The following is a 17,996-nucleotide window of genomic DNA, read 5'->3' on the forward strand; positions in this document are numbered from 1 at the left end:
TACCTCTATCAACCTGTAATCAGTCCTGGCTCGATCCAACAAACAAAGTAGCTGGTACCTCTATCAACCTGTAATCAGTCCTGGCTCGCTCTAACAAACAAAGTAGCTGGTACCTCTATCAACCTGTAATCAGTCCTGGCTCGCTCCAACAAACAAAGTAGCTGGTACCTCTATCAACCTGTAGTCAGTCAGGGCTCGCTCTAACAAACAAAGTAGCTGGTACCTCTATCAACCTGTAATCAGTCCTGGCTCGCTCCAACAAACAAAGTAGCTGGTACCTCTATCAACCTGTAATCAGTCCTGGCTCGCTCTAACAAACAAAGTAGCTGGTACCTCTATCAACCTGTAATCAGTCCTGGCTTGCTCCAACAAACAAAGTAGCTGGTACCTCTATCAACCTGTAATCAGTCCTGGCTTGCTCCAACAAACAAAGTAGCTGGTACCTCTATCAACCTGTAATCAGTCCTGGCTCGCTCTAACAAACAAAGTAGCTGGTACCTCTATCAACCTGTAGTCAGTCCGGGCTCACTCTAACAAACAAAAGTAGCTGGTACCTCTATCAACCTGTAGTCAGTCCGGGCTCGCTCTAACAAACAAAGTAGCTGGTACCTCTATCAACCTGTAATCAGTCCTGGCTCGCTCTAACAAACAAAGTAGCTGGTACCTCTATCAACCTGTAGTCAGTCAGGGCTCGCTCTAACAAACAAAGTAGCTGGTACCTCTATCAACCTGTAATCAGTCCTGGCTCGCTCCAACAAACAAAGTAGATGGTACCTCTATCAACCTGTAATCCGCTCTGTCCGTCAGCACCTACAGCCTCTCCCCCCCCCCCCCACCCCCGTGTTTGTTTTATGTATCGTCCATGTCATCAACAGGCAGATCACTGTCGCAATGAATACAGTTTGTACAGTCAGTCAACGCAATGAATACAGTTTGTACAGTCAGTCAACGCAATGAATGCAGTTTGTACAGTCAGTCAACGCAATGAATACAGTTTGTACAGTCAGTCAACGCAATGAATGCAGTTTGTACAGTCAGTCAACGCAATGAATGCAGTTTGTACAGTCAGTCAACGCAATGAATGCAGTTTGTACAGTCAGTCAACGCAATGAATACAGTTTGTACAGTCAGTCAACGCAATGAATACAGTTTGTACAGTCAGTCAACGCAATGAATGCAGTTTGTACAGTCAGTCAACGCAATGAATGCAGTTTGTACAGTCAGTCAACGCAATGAATGCAGTTTGTACAGTCAGTCAACGCAATGAATACAGTTTGTACAGTCAGTCAACGCAATGAATGCAGTTTGTACAGTCAGTCAACGCAATGAATGCAGTTTGTACAGTCAGTCAACGCAATGAATACAGTTTGTACAGTCAGTCAACGTAATGAATACAGTTTGTACAGTCAGTCAATGCAATGAATGCAGTTTGTACAGTCAGTCAACGCAATGAATACAGTTTGTACAGTCAGTCAACGCAATGAATGCAGTTTGTACAGTCAGTCAACGCAATGAATACAGTTTGTACAGTCAGTCAACGAATACAGTTTGTACAGTCAGTCAACGCAATGAATACAGTTTGTACAGTCAGTCAACGCAATGAATACAGTTTGTACAGTCAGTCAACGCAATGAATGCAGTTTGTACAGTCAGTCAACGCAATGAATACAGTTTGTACAGTCAGTCAACGCAATGATTACAGTTTGTACAGTCAGTCAACGCAATGAATGCAGTTTGTACAGTCAGTCAACGCAATGAATACAGTTTGTACAGTCAGTCAACGCAATGAATGCAGTTTGTACAGTCAGTCAACGCAATGAATACAGTTTGTACAGTCAGTCAACGCAATGAATGCAGTTTGTACAGTCAGTCAACGCAATGAATACAGTTTGTACAGTCAGTCAACGAATACAGTTTGTACAGTCAGTCAACGAATACAGTTTGTACAGTCAGTCAACGAATACAGTTTGTACAGTCAGTCAACGAATACAGTTTGTACAGTCAGTCAACGCAATGAATACAGTTTGTACAGTCAGTCAACGCAATGAATGCAGTTTGTACAGTCAGTCAACGCAATGAATGCAGTTTGTACAGTCAGTCAACGCAATGAATACAGTTTGTACAGTCAGTCAACCGAATGAATGCAGTTTGTACAGTCAGTCAACGCATTGAATACAGTTTGTACAGTCAGTCAACGCAATGAATACAGTTTGTACAGTCAGTCAACGCAATGAATACAGTTTGTACAGTCAGTCAACCGAATGAATGCAGTTTGTACAGTCAGTCAACGCAATGAATGCAGTTTGTACAGTCAGTCAACGCAATGAATACAGTTTGTACAGTCAGTCAACGCAATGAATACAGTTTGTACAGTCAGTCAACGCAATGAATGCAGTTTGTACAGTCAGTCAACGCAATGAATACAGTTTGTACAGTCAGTCAACGCAATGCATTATGGAAATGCAATTAACGCGGGGGCGTGCTGACAGAACTGGGAGAACAGGTCCGAGTGTGTTTCATGAAACAGTGAAGGCCAACTTGTTTCCTGAGGAATAATTACATCATTGAGCTGATTCTGGAGCTGGCCGGAGTTAAAGTAAGGCGCTTCAATATAACATGTATCAAATATCTACTCGTAGCACTAGCGGAGCCAGAACTTTATTGGGGGGGGGGGGGGGTAATTATTTTCAAAACCCAAACCCTAAGGCCCAGTAAACCCTAAACCTATGTATGAATAAATATATATATACATAGTAGAGAAATCACTAAATTTAGAAAGCCTTCAAGATAGAAGGCTCAAAAGTAAAGTAGCAATCATACATAAAACACTGAACCATAATCTTCAAATACAAAAACAAAATTTAATAAAATACTCTGAAAGACACAAAGATAAAGTCACATTCCTCGTCCCATATGCTAGGACAAATTTGTACAAATACTCCTTCTTCCCTAGTGCTATTAGAGCATGAAATGGGTTGCCTGAGCTAGCCAGGAAAACCAGTGACTTGGCAGAATTTAAGTCATTGGTTAATATGCATGACTAAATGCATGACGTAATCATCTTCTTTTTTGAAGTAACGTCTGTATTATATAAGATAAGATAAGATAAGAAAAAGAACAATTTATTTACAGCAGTGTTTCTCAAGCCTAGTTACTTGGGTGGCCCTTCTCTTGACAGCTAGGTGTCTAGAGTAGTCTAAACTAACTATATAGGTCTAAGAAAGCTTCCTTTCATTTGACTAGTCAGGTGACTTGTTGGCGCAAACAGAAGAGTAAACTATAGGAAACAGATCAAGTTATTGCTTAGTGAAAGGTCAAAGGTTTACAACAAACTTTGGGGTACAAACAGCAATAGATCTAATCACTTGACTAGTTGCATCATGCAGCAGACAACTGAAGTCCCAACCTTTGGTTGAAAGTTAGGGCATTGTGTCTTTCAGGCCAGGGAATTATTAAGAACTAGCGGAAGGAGACGATGGGGCCCCATTTGACCTAGTTTGTAAAAATGCACACATTTTATTGAAAAAATTGTTTTGTGAGGTCAAGAGATTGAAGTTTCTTTCGATGATTCAAATATAAAAATAGCTTCATTTTAAAGATGAGACAGTATACATATATATAGATAGAGAGAGAGAGTAAAAGTATTCCCTTTCAGTACATGCGATGTAACTAGGGGCAGATGTTGTAAAGGTCATCTCTGTGGCTCACTGTTAATGAGGGTGTCATGGGGACAGTACAACGACCAACCGCCTTAACATATATATAAATGGAAAACCTGGTCAAGAGGCTAAATACGATTGAACTTGGCTTGGCTACCTATGAAGGGGGCTCGAAGTTCGACACCCGACTCGGGCAGAATTTTATTTACTGATCGCCGAAACTCAGATACCCCTCTCCCCCACTGGTTTACAAATGAGATTGGACCATAGCGCTTTGAGCATGCAATAAGCATGAAAGTAACGCTCAGAGCATGCAATAAGCATGAAAGTAGCGCTATATAAAAGCTAAAATTATCTTTATCTTTTATTATTATATGTACACGAAGACTTACCTTTTACTGTGTCCTTTTAAAATCTTAGTTGTGTTTTCCTGTAGCTCATCCTGTGAAAAAAAAAACACCTCATTGTTTAGAATAATCTAAAGGTACTTATATTTCTTTCCTTCTAAATATCTCAAGGAATCAATCAACCTTAGAATTAGAAATATCACCAGATACTAGACCACAAACCATCAGGTACTAGGAGACCACACAGCACCAGATACTAGGAGACCACACACCACCAGATACTAGGAGACCACACACCACCAGATACTAGGAGAAAATGATACCCTGTGCTTCTAATAATGACACAAATATTTTATACTGTCATTAGAACAATAAGATGCTTTGAACTGTCTCAAAAATTTCATTAGATCTTTTTGATATAGTTAATATAATTGTATCACCGACCAAACTCAAGATCTTCAAAAAGATAAACTCCTCAATTACACATTTTCGAACAGAATTTGTGGCATTAAAAGGCGCATTTCCTTTGAACTGATAATGGTGAACCTCTAACAGGGGGGGGGGGGTAATAAATAAACCAGCAGGTGAAATCATTATTCCATGTCTGCTTCTAATTTTCTTTTGAAATATTATTGACTGGGGGTCAGATGGCTATTTTCGGACACGATTTCGCTCTAAAAGCACGCTGAGTGAGACGCCACCCGCCCCACCCCTTTTTTTTTAGATCTCCTCTCTCAGCGCGTGTTTTTTTTTTTTTTTTACACAGTGCGTAAAAGCGGCACCTAATGACTCCATGGAGAATGCCCTCATGCAGCTGTGGTGCATGGAATAATTGTAGAATCAATTGGCAATCGTGGACACACGTAACAAAAAGGAAATATTCATTGCAAAGTTTGTGACCAGAATTACAAATTAATTTCAACACTTTATTTTTTGGTACCTAATTAGTACGAGAGACCGTGGAGGGTGGCGTGTTTTTGTCGAGGCCCTATGTTCCATGAGGAACTCAAAGGAGTGATGATTATAAATCATTACGGTAGGCCTATTTGTTTAACATTGTATTATTGGAGTTTTGTTATTTCTATATCCAGTCTAGTGTTGAATAAATTAAATTCAATTTAATTTCTTTTTGTAAATTGTTTTTATTCATTTCCATTCACGTTTAATCGTGAAATCAATTAGATTGTCCATTTCTTATTCATTAGGTCATACATTTAAATTAAGCTATCAGTTTATCGACTAATTATTAATCAATTAGCCAATCAATCAAACAGCTATTAAATCAAATTATTCGTAAAAATAAAATAATTCAATTTGACTTATCCCTCTATTTAATTCTCTTCATGGCTCAAGAGTTTGAACACCACGTGATGGAAAGATCACTTTTTCATTTCTGCGCGTCGGACGGACTAGAGTTACCCGCGTAATTTTAGAGGCGAAAAAAAAAAGAGGGGGGGAGAACAAGTAGTTTTCACCCGTTACTAAATAGCAGGGCCGGCCTTAACCATTGTGGGGCCCTATTTGAAACGGATTTCTGGGGCCCAGTTTGGGTTAGGGATACGGATAATAAGTGAAATTTAAGAGTTTGTATTAGAAAATAAATTGTCTTTGCATTTTATCCATTTTTTACTACGTACTGAATTACTTTACAAGCCTAGCGTGTAGCAAAGTCATACAGTATATCATAATAATTCTGTTTCCTACGTAGATCACGCTCAATAGCAAGAATTACCAAATGTTTCAATCTATCTTTGAGAATTGTGACCTTAAGTAATTCTTCATTAGTTTGAGGCGCGAGAAGCTTTTTTCACCAGATTACACAATTACGGCTAATGCATAATGCTTTTTGTTATTATCGCGCGTAGGATTGGCTTTTTCCATATTGAATGACACACCAAAATGACAATTTTTGTCTATATATTTCAGGAGATTTGTTTGAGTTTTCAAAAGATTTTAATAATTTCCGGATATTTCAATGATATTTTCGTATATTTTACATTTTCAGGAGATTTCCAGGAGCTCCTGGTAAATCGACAGGAGGCCGCGGGAAATCTGTTATTATAAATTATAAAATGGTTTAATTTCATAATGTATCCACCTAGAATCAGCGCGGGTCGTAGGAAAGTGCGGGGCCCAATGCGGGCGTATAGGTTGCACTGGCCTATGGTCGGCCCTGTAAAATAGAGGCGGATGCTACACCATTGGTCGACTAGTATATTAATAATTGTCAATCGGGCAATGATAGAATCAGTAAATCAAACAATCGTGATATGAATTAATCTAACTCTAAATCTATTCTATTAAATAATTCATAAAACTTGAAATGAATTAATCGATCTTAAATTAACCATTCCGTCAATCAGTTATGAGATTAATCTCTGAGACAAGAAATTAATCAATCACTTATATATAAATAAATTATTTGCCAAGTTAATAAATCATTTGCTAAGTCAATAAAACAATTATAAATCAACTTATTAATCAATCAAACATAAACCAATAAATCAGTAGAGAGATTAATCAATCATTCATCAATCAATCAGTTTTTATCCTTTTTTAAACAAATTCAGTACATTCTTTTAAAAGAAAACCTTCCCGAAGCTTCAAGGTCAGAGCTTAGGGTGTCAGTTGTAACACGCAACAGGTCAGAGGATATAGTTGTGAGGAAGTCTGGGTAGGTGGTAAAGGAGGCTGTGTGCGGGGTGTCATTCTTTATTGTGGTCCATCAGCTGATTCAGCCACCTCTCACTCCTCATCACAACATCTACTCCCTCCCTCCCACGTAATGTCTTATCCTCTTCAGGGCAGTCCGCTCCCCTTTTTCCCCACTGGACTAAATAGTACCTTATTGATTGACCTAGATTGTTCTACCCTGTCTGATAGTGTCTGCTTAAAGACTAATATGTCCCTTACCCTTCCTGTTCTGTTTGTCTCTCTCTCTCGCTCTCTCTCTCTCTCTCCTTTCATGTGTTTCTTGTCCTCCTGTCTGACAGTGTCGTGAACGGAAAATGTAAAAACAATTTGCTATGATGTAAGAAAGCCATTTTGTTGTAGTGATGTCTCACAGGAAGAGCGCTACTTCTTGATATTTCACTAACCCTGGCACTTGTTAAGTAGATTTAATGTAGCGAAATAGGCTACAAACCTGCAGTACATAATAGTCCATAAAAGATGCTTTGTAAAGTGACTAAATTAGCCTGTGGGACTACCAACTGGGCCACATTAATTGTCAGTAAGTTCCGTAATTTAATTGACCTCACCTTAAGTTTTATAAAAGACTAGTTGACCCAAGGCGGAGCATACGCCGCTATTTTGCAGGGCCGCCTTAGATCACTGCAACCTATGCGACCGCAGTGGGCCTCTCACTTTCATAGAACCCGATCTAATTCTAGGTGTAAATTATTAAATTAAACCATTTTATAACTTATAACAGATTTCCCGCGGCCACCTGATTTACCAGGAGCTCCTGGAAATCTCCTGAAATTGCAAAATATACGAAAAAGTCCTGGAAATCTCCTGAAATTATTAAAATCTTTTGAAAACTCATTCAAATCTCGTGAAAAGAATTATATATAGAGACTAGCCTGGCATTACCCGCGGCCTGCGGGTCTAAGTTTGTGTACACCAGTGGTTCCCAAACTTTTTTGTCTCGTAGACCCCTTGACATGTTTTCTGGTTTTCCGTAGACCCCCTGCTTAAGTTATATTGAATTTTTGAAAATTCACCAATTTCAAATTTTGTTTAAAATAATTTCTAACCAGTGACACGAGGAGTGAAAAAGTAATTTAAAACTACATTTTAAGTTGAATTAATTTTTTAACAAAATTCAAATTTAAACCCATTATATAACAGTTAATACATATATAGCATACAATCACTAAAGACATCGGAAACTTTTTTATTTTAAAGGTTTGCAAGCTCCATTGCTTTGGAGATTATGTTTCATATAGGGATTTGATGTTTTTTGAAGTTCTTCTTCAAAACATTAAACATTAATGTGCTTAAGTATCATTGTAAAAGTTTTCACAAAGAGCAGTTTTTCGTGGTTTACTTGAGCCATAATAATTTGAATAAAAAAACTCATTACCAGACAAGGTTGACTCAGCCAGCAGTATAGAGAAATATGTTGTTTGTAGAAATTTGTCATTTCAAAGACTTACATAAGAAGAAAGTAATATTTGACAATATTTCAACAGAGCTCAAGAATTTAGTGAGCTCTTCTACAAATCCATTGCCCTAACAACCAATGGGTCAGAGTTTGCATGGATGGTTCTCAGAAAGCCCCCACAAACGGAGGAGCTGGAATACTCATTGAATGGCCCAATGGAAAAAAAATAATTTAAAAAATAAGTTCATTGTAACTACTGAGCTCTATGACAACCACAGAGAAGACATAGGAGCATTGGAGCTGACAGCTACCATGCTAGCGAATCAGCCAAGTTCACCAAACAGTTAAATTTTTTCTTGATCAAGCTATCATTCGATATACAAGAAAGATGACAGCTATAATAAACTATCCCGATAGGACCACCTATAATATTTCACATCAGAACCGTACACATCATAATGAGAAAACATATGTTCCGGAATCTCAAAATTCGGACCGTTGAAATTTGTCCTTTTGGAGTCTCACCAGAGAATGCCAACCATGTCTTCAAAATTGCATTCTTCATCAAGAGTCCCAAAACAAGACACCGGCCACAAAACCCAAACATGAAATTCTTTTAATGATATAAGTTTGTGTAAGAGTTTGTACAATTTCTTCAACGGCTGGTAAAATCAATAATTTGCATATCGTGTGAGGTTTTCAGTATTTTACTATAATCATCTTCTCAATATCAGGTCAAAGAGAGATTTTGTGGGTGTATTCTGAACTTCATCTTTGAGTGTTTGAAAGTTTTGCAAATTTTTATCTTCTTATGAGGGTGGCATCATCTCAAATGATCCTCCAGCTTAATTGGTTTAATAGCAGCATAAAAAATGCCGCATTAACACTCGCTTGTATGACAAGGCAGTAATGAAATTCAATTTCAAATACTTAACGCTGTACAGTCTACATTTATTTTTGTTAAAGTTATAACTAGACAAAACTACACTATTTCAATATAGTTAATTAAATTAAATAAAACAACTTTTCATTCAATCAGTTGGATAAAAAAATTTAAGAATTTCCTAAGGTACAGATCATAAATGTGTATGAAAAAATTCCTATTGTCAAAATTAAAGTCACGACATGCTGAATTGAGATTCTTTATCGTAGACCCCCTAGCACATCTCATAGACCCCCGATTCCCTTTTTACCTTTCGTGGACCCTTGGAAGTCTTCGTAGACCCCTGGGGGTCTATATAGACCACTTTGGGAATCACTGGTGTACACTAATCTAGTGGATTGGATTTAGATGTATGTTAAACTTAGCTAATGATCCTTTCAAGTTTTTTCTTTTTCGCTACGAAAATAAAATTAGTTTTGCGAAAATGGGTTTACCCGAAGTCGATACATTCATATCTATTAAAAACGAAAAGAGCGATAGCTTTGATAAATGAATGGGATTATAAAGTGAACAATTAAACGAAATAATTTTTAGTACGCGATTCATGAATGAATATAGGCCTATCTCAACTCGGCTTCGCAGCTTTCATAAACGAATGTAGTCTCTTAAAAATGCTTTAGAAAACCAAATTTGAATGTTTATTTGATCAAAATATGAAATGAATGGACTATAATTAGTATGTTAATGTGTTAAAGTATAAAACTATCTGTGCGAAGAGAAGTTTTATCATCTTAGAGTTGAATTAGAGTTTTAGATTTAGGGATGGGATTATAAAGTAAATAATTAAACGAATTAATTTTTAGTACGCGATTCATTACGGTATCGTCTAATGAAAGAATGTTTGTCAGGAGATCTGTAGTCACAAATATAAGTAACTAATTAATGTAAAAAATGCTTTTGAAACACAAAATTGAAGGTTAATTTTATTATATAATGAAATCAATGGATCTTTTTTTGTATTTTCATGTGTCAAAGTAAAAAACTATCTGCGCAAAGTGTATTTCTTAAAATTAGATCTAGGTCTAAATCCTTTCGATCTTTTCTCATGTCAACATTGTAGACATGGCCTAGATCCATAAATACTATAGCTTTAATAGATTCGGAAAACTTTATTTTTTTTAAGGGTCTTAAGTTTGTTTTAGGGCTACAATACATACACTACGGTCTAAGTTGGTACCCAAGAAACATTCCTGCCAAGTTTTATCAAGATTGGTCAAGCGGTTTTGATGTCTATAAGTCACATACATACACCTCACATTCTACTTTATAGTATAGATATTTGCATTCTTAGAGTGTAATACTAGCCACATGTTCCAAAAATAATGGACCTCATTCACCAATCGTAAACAAATAACATTTAGCCACGTGGTGCTCTATCTCTTCTATATAATTTACGATCTGATGTTTAATTCATGATGGTTGTCACGTGACAGTTTTTTTTTCGTTGTTTTATCAATAAGATCACGTGACTAAATGTTGTTTGTTTACGATTGGTGAATGAGGTCCATTGATTCACCGTAAACCGTGTTTCTCTGAGTTTCAATTCTCTTTACACACTAAGAGATGAACACACAACATGAGACCTATATTTTTATAGTCTTAAAGAAGTCGAACTGGTCTGAACATCCTCGACTGAATCTAAACCTGATCCCTGAACGTAATAAGTATTTCTTAATGTTATAATGTAGTTATGTTTCCAGCAGTCTGTAGAGCCACTGGTACGGACACTTACTCGTTGATGGATTGTCATTGATGGAATGGAGGATTCGCGACCGCTGTCAGAATTCGAACCCGTGACAATCGAGACCACACTCTAGAGTGTATAACTCACGCAGAGGCAACCATCAAGTTTTAAGCTTTACTCTTTTACTTATATCAAAACAATGTAATACATTAATTAAAATTATGATGCAGTGTTTTCTATTTTTTGTTTTTGTTTACTAATGAGATGTCCTACAGCCCCTTAAGTCTATTTCCGTGTAGAAATACCAGACGTTATAGACACCCACGTTTGCATACATGCGTTCAGTTTTGTGCATAGCGTTAGCATAAGCATCAAGTTGTGGGCCGAATCGTATGGTAGTGTCCGGGTCTATTTGACACCCTGTCCGCTCTGGGCTTTAGTAGTATAAGTCCTAGATTTAGCACTGAAAGAAAGCAAAAGACCTATAAAAAAAATCTGTTTAGAGTTCTAATATATTCTGTCACAACACGCCAGTGTGCTTGTGTCAGTGTGTGTGTGTGTGTGTTTATCTTATCTTATAAAATACAGACGTCTAGTTCATAAATAAGTATTTTCTACTCTTACGTATTTGCAGGTTAACGTCTCGGAGTCTAAAACTCTACTTATAAGACAATAAAAAATCTCCCCTTTCAGACACTGCGATCTTTAGGGCAGATGATGTTAAGGTCATCTGTTTCTTTGGCTAACGGTTAAGAGCAGGGTATCATGTGGCCAGCACAACGACCAACTGCCTTTGCTTTTCCCGACTAAAGCCAGGTACCCCATTAGAGTTGGGTGGACTTAGAGGCGCCTAAAAAATCCCTAAATTCAAAATCCCAGTCTTCACCGAGATTCTTACCCAGGACTCCAGGTTCGTAAGACAAGCGCTGAACAACTCAGCCAACGCCCCCCAAAGCTGTACTCAAAACCTCTCGCTTATTCTGCGTCTTTTATGATGTCTGTTTGTCTCAGTATTGCCGGTGGCTCGCGGGGAACATTTTCACCAGGCCACTGGCTCTCACTTTTTTTTTTATTATGTGTATTTAAAAAAAAATCAAATGATTGATTGGTTCATTAGTCGCTGGAGGTAATAATTTAATTAAGCTAACATGATAAACCTTTTTGTGAGATTATAAAAGGTCTTCCATCTCTATCCCAAGATTCATTGTAAAGTTTTCTTCTTTTATTTTGAAATCGTGTCCCTCAAGGGAGACAATTGTTTCAAACTTACATTTATGTTAGTTAAGAAAATTGTAACGTCTTTTTTTTTTCCTCCTTTTGGTTTCTTTTAAAATATTCTCAGAGAAAGCAGCGCAGCTTTAGTTTACACTTTCAAACAGGCATTGAAGGATAGATCAAATAGATTTATAGAGGAATGACGCAAATCTTGGACAACATCTCACTCGTAATCTAATGTTGTTTACATCATTTCAGCCACTTAAGAAGACAAATGCTTATCCAATATGTCGCATAGAGTTTCAAAATAGTCGTATTTATAACATAACTTTATCCAAAGTGACAGCTCTAGTTTGTGCATAAACAATGTTATTTTATAACTATTGCACAACAGTATATATGTATATACAAGAGCCCTGACTGAGTGACTCACCGCTAATTATTCCCCCACTTCCGATTGTCAAAAAATATGAAAATGTAAAAAGTTATTGCTTACTGTGGAAATGGAACAAATAATAGATATTCTCGATGGAAACCGCACGGTGTAGATTTACCGGAAATGATTTATTTATTTTTTGTTTTTTTTCAGTTTCATCCCAATATGTTCTTTTAAAGCCGACATTGAGTCTACTAATGTTTGATAGCAATTAATTAATTAATTAATTAAAACTATAATTCAAATTAAAATTTAAAAAAAAAAGCTTTTTCCATTCTCCTATGATTTTTCCGCTTTTATTTTTTATTTTTAACCATGAAGCTCTAGACACAGTCAAAATAAAGAACAGCAATGACTACAAGCGAACTGATGTTTGTTTCAAGTGTATAGCCTTGACATAATCAGTATATTACAACTGGATCTAGATCAACATATTCTAGATCTAAAGCTAAAACTTTTTTGTTATTAGAGTGAATAGGAGGACCTAATGATCAATATTCAAAGCAAAGCTTATAGAACTCACTTTCGATGTCTATCTGTCTGTACGTCTGTCTGGTAAAAGGTGTGTACACACTATTTTTTTTTCACACTAATTCTTGGATCAAGTTAAAACTTTGCACAATTATTTATTGAAATAGACAAGACACACTTTTTTTAAAAAATATTAAACCCATTAGTCCATTAATTATTGATACTTATTTTATTTGGTACAAACAAGGGAAATTTAATCCTTCAATATTTACAGATATGGCTAAATGAGTAGAGTTTAGTCCCCTTAAATAGTTGTTAACGCTATTTCTCCTACAGCCATTCTCCGACCAAGTTGAGACTTTAAACAATACCTTAGTGTACCTAACAAAACACGAATCAATAAACAAACAACAACAACTAATGAGTCAATTAATTATTGGTTACAAATTATTTTGTGTGATATCGAACAAGGGAAATAACTTCTACGTTATTGATAGATATAGTTGTAAGAGCGGAGTTCCTCAACTTTGATAAGCTTTGTTTAAGAAAAACGCAGACTACTATTGCGTTGGCTTGATGACCTAGAGGCAGAACTACAACAGCTAAGAGTCCGGGCATGGAGACGTAGAGCACAGGATAGATCAGAATGGAGAGATGTGCTAGAGCAGGACAGGGCCCTCCACAGGATAGATCAGAATGGAGAGATGTGCTAGAGCAGGACAGGGCCCTCCACAGGATAGATCAGAATGGAGAGATGTGCTAGAGCAGGACAGGACCCTCCACAGGATAGATCAGAATGGAGAGATGTGCTAGAGCAGGACAGGGCCCTCCACAGGATAGATCAGAATGGAGAGATGTGCTAGAGCAGGACAGGGCCCTCCACAGGATAGATCAGAATGGAGAGATGTGCTAGAGCAGGACAGGACCCTCCACAGGATAGATCAGAATGGAGAGATGTGCTAGAGCAGGACAGGGCCCTCCACAGGATAGATCAGAATGGAGAGATGTGCTAGAGCAGGACAGGGCCCTCCACAGGATAGATCAGAATGGAGAGATGTGCTAGAGCAAGCCAGGCCCTCCACAGGATAGATCAGAATGGAGAGATGTGCTAGAGCAGGACAGGGCCCTCCACAGGATAGATCAGAATGGAGAGATGTGCTAGAGCAGGACAGGGCCCTCCACAGGATAGATCAGAATGGAGAGATGTGCTAGAGCAGGACAGGGCCCTCCACAGGATAGATCAGAATGGAGAGATGTGCTAGAGCAGGACAGGGCCCTCCACAGGATAGATCAGAATGGAGAGATGTGCTAGAGCAAGCCAGGCCCTCCACAGGATAGATCAGAATGGAGAGATGTGCTAGAGCAGGACAGGGCCCTCCACAGGATAGATCAGAATGGAGAGATGTGCTAGAGCAGGACAGGGCCCTCCACAGGATAGATCAGAATGGAGAGATGTGCTAGAGCAGGACAGGGCCCTCCACAGGATAGATCAGAATGGAGAGATGTGCTAGAGCAGGACAGGGCCCTCCACAGGATAGATCAGAATGGAGAGATGTGCTAGAGCAGGACAGGGCCCTCCACAGGATAGATCAGAATGGAGAGATGTGCTAGAGCAGGACAGGGCCCTCCACAGGATAGATCAGAATGGAGAGATGTGCTAGAGCAGGACAGGGCCCTCCACAGGATAGATCAGAATGGAGAGATGTGCTAGAGCAGGACAGGGCCCTCCACAGGATAGATCAGAATGGAGAGATGTGCTAGAGCAGGACAGGGCCCTCCACAGGATAGATCAGAATGGAGAGATGTGCTAGAGCAGGACAGGGCCCTCCACAGGATAGATCAGAATGGAGAGATGTGCTAGAGCAGGACAGGGCCCTCCACAGGATAGATCAGAATGGAGAGATGTGCTAGAGCAGGACAGGGCCCTCCACAGGATAGATCAGAATGGAGAGATGTGCTAGAGCAGGACAGGGCCCTCCACAGGATAGATCAGAATGGAGAGATGTGCTAGAGCAGGACAGGGCCCTCCACAGGATAGATCAGAATGGAGAGATGTGCTAGAGCAGGACAGGGCCCTCCACAGGATAGATCAGAATGGAGAGATGTGCTAGAGCAGGACAGGGCCCTCCACAGGATAGATCAGAATGGAGAGATGTGCTAGAGCAGGACAGGGCCCTCCACAGGATAGATCAGAATGGAGAGATGTGCTAGAGCAGGACAGGGCCCTCCACAGGATAGATCAGAATGGAGAGATGTGCTAGAGCAGGACAGGGCCCTCCACAGGATAGATCAGAATGGAGAGATGTGCTAGAGCAGGACAGGGCCCTCCACAGGATAGATCAGAATGGAGAGATGTGCTAGAGCAGGACAGGGCCCTCCACAGGATAGATCAGAATGGAGAGATGTGCTAGAGCAGGACAGGGCCCTCCACAGGATAGATCAGAATGGAGAGATGTGCTAGAGCAGGACAGGGCCCTCCACAGGATAGATCAGAATGGAGAGATGTGCTAGAGCAGGACAGGGCCCTCCACAGGATAGATCAGAATGGAGAGATGTGCTAGAGCAGGACAGGGCCCTCCACAGGATAGATCAGAATGGAGAGATGTGCTAGAGCAGGACAGGGCCCTCCACAGGATAGATCAGAATGGAGAGATGTGCTAGAGCAGGACAGGGCCCTCCACAGGATAGATCAGAATGGAGAGATGTGCTAGAGCAGGACAGGGCCCTCCACAGGATAGATCAGAATGGAGAGATGTGCTAGAGCAGGACAGGGCCCTCCACAGGATAGATCAGAATGGAGAGATGTGCTAGAGCAGGACAGGGCCCTCCACAGGATAGATCAGAATGGAGAGATGTGCTAGAGCAGGACAGGGCCCTCCACAGGATAGATCAGAATGGAGAGATGTGCTAGAGCAGGACAGGGCCCTCCACAGGATAGATCAGAATGGAGAGATGTGCTAGAGCAAGCCAGGGCCCTCCACAGGATAGATCAGAATGGAGAGATGTGCTAGAGCAAGCCAGGGCCCTCCACAGGATAGATCAGAATGGAGAGATGTGCTAGAGCAAGCCAGGACCCTCCACATGATAGATCAGAATGGAGAGATGTGCTAGAGCAAGCCAGGGCCCTCCACATGATAGATCAGAATGGAGAGATGTGCTAGAGCAAGCCAGGGCCCTCCACAGGATAGATCAGAATGGAGAGATGTGCTAGAGCAAGCCAGGGCCCTCCACAGGATAGATCAGAATGGAGAGATGTGCTAGAGCAAGCCAGGGCCCTCCGTGGGCTGTAGTGACACTGGGATGGATAGATTTAGATCTCTAGATCGTGTGAGAACAAGTACGTGAATATTATCTTCACTTAATGTGTCCACTTGGAAGAACCAATATCCAGTGGACACAATGGACAGTGCACCATCCCTCCACCGTTTCGTAATAGAGCACCCCCCCCCCCATGGAGAAACTCGGTCAATGGAGGTCAATGGGTCATAATGAATCTTCACTTTATACCATAATCTAGCTGAATGTTCCAGTACTGGTTTACTTTTGACAGGAGGGCGCACGTGACTTACAACTCCCTTGAAATTCAGGGAAATTGTAAAAGACTTTGAAATCCCAGCCATCGTTTATCTACGACACAAACTGCACAGGAGTCTAAGACTCAGTTGTATAAACTGTTTTCCAGAAGATTCAGAGGACCATATTCTCCCTGTTCTTTTATCAATACATTTCTTTTTTCTTTTCTTCTTCATTTTTATTTTTCGTCCACTCGTACTAAGCTTACAATACTTCTTGACACAGAGAAACTAAATTACTTTCCTTGAATAGATACGACATTTATGACTAGCCTCCCCTTTTCTACTCAGCCCACTCTTGTACGAGATCTACCATTACTTCTTTCAGTTCTAACCTCCCTTTTTTTTCCTCTTCTTCCGGTTCCGTTTTGACCGAGACAATATCAAGCATAGTTGGTTATTAATGTTAGGGGCTAGTCTCAACTTGCAATAACTGAAAGAGAGGAAGGGGGAGGAGAGGAGGAAAGAGATGACCGCTGGTCAAATTAGTTGTGGTCTTAAGATACCATCTGAATGACAGCACGTCTCGTGGGCCTGTTTGTGAAGAGTTTGGACGGAGACCGCCACCAACTTTGTCAGGGATTAATAATTTTAAATTGCCATAATATTTCTAATCTTTCCCCAGGGCAGTTTTTTTTTTAATATCAGCGCGATGATGGTCAGAGCTGAGCCTTAAGTTGGAGAAGGCTCACTCCTTGGCTAGCAGAATGATGGCAGACGTCAAAATGGCTCCATCTCTCTAAAATGAGTTTGAAATCAAGGCGTCACTCGAAGGAAAGGAAGTAACATGGCGTTAAACCTTTATCATTATTATATTGCTAAGCTTCTTAATCCTCCGCCACATTTAAAAAAAAATATAAAGGACTTTCCATAAGCTAACTGATATAGTGAGGACCACATTTCACTTTGGTTGCTTTTTTAAAGAAGTTGTAATCATAGTTTGTGTTTTTATATGTACTGCAAGATCTCTATAAGTATCCTTTAAAGCCGATGTAACTTTGATGGAGCAACACTGTGTAACTCTGTATGATTCAATCATCTGGTGATCTAATAAGTTTTAGTTTTCCTTATAAGGAATTTAAAGAAAATTATATCTTTATATGAATTCTCTGCAATATTTTCGGTTGAAAAAAAATGTGATAAAATGTAACAAAAATGTTTGCATGTAAGAAGATTATATAAGAGAATGTGTATTTAGAGTAGAGCAAGTAGATTGTCTCAAATCAGGGAGAGGTGAAACTGGTATAATTATAGTCTACGTCATTTCTCTTCTTCCTACATACGTCAAGCTCTAAATCTCTCATGAAAGAATGAAATTTCGAATCTGTATGTGATAAATAAAAACGTTATGTTGCTGGTACATACACAGCGTCTAGTTACCAATATGTCTAACAGAAACCTGACCAGTGTAGGCCACGTCCAGTACGAAGCAGCAACATCTAAACAACTGAACTCATTTAAGTGAGAGAGAACAATCTCCACTACATAGTTGTCGTCCTTACTTACCCCATGCCTCCGGCTCCCCTTCCTCCTTCTTTTCTTTCTTCCAGCAATTCGTTTC

The 17,996-nt window shown here is 39.4% G+C and overlaps 1 protein-coding gene across 3 annotated transcripts in view; it reads right to left on the reverse strand.

The window, feature by feature from the left end:
- The window catches only part of LOC106052405 (protocadherin-11 X-linked-like), a 240,552-nt gene that overhangs the window by 170,016 nt on the left and 52,540 nt on the right, over positions 1-17,996 (reverse strand). For all 3 annotated transcript variants that reach the window (XM_056034424.1, XM_056034425.1, XM_056034426.1), the window contains exon 2: positions 4,052-4,101. The gene's annotated coding sequence lies outside the window, so the exon portion shown is untranslated. The remainder of the gene's footprint in view (positions 1-4,051; positions 4,102-17,996) is intronic.

This window comes from Biomphalaria glabrata, chromosome 7, assembly GCF_947242115.1.
Source record: "Biomphalaria glabrata chromosome 7, xgBioGlab47.1, whole genome shotgun sequence".
Lineage (NCBI taxonomy): Eukaryota > Metazoa > Mollusca > Gastropoda > Planorbidae > Biomphalaria > Biomphalaria glabrata.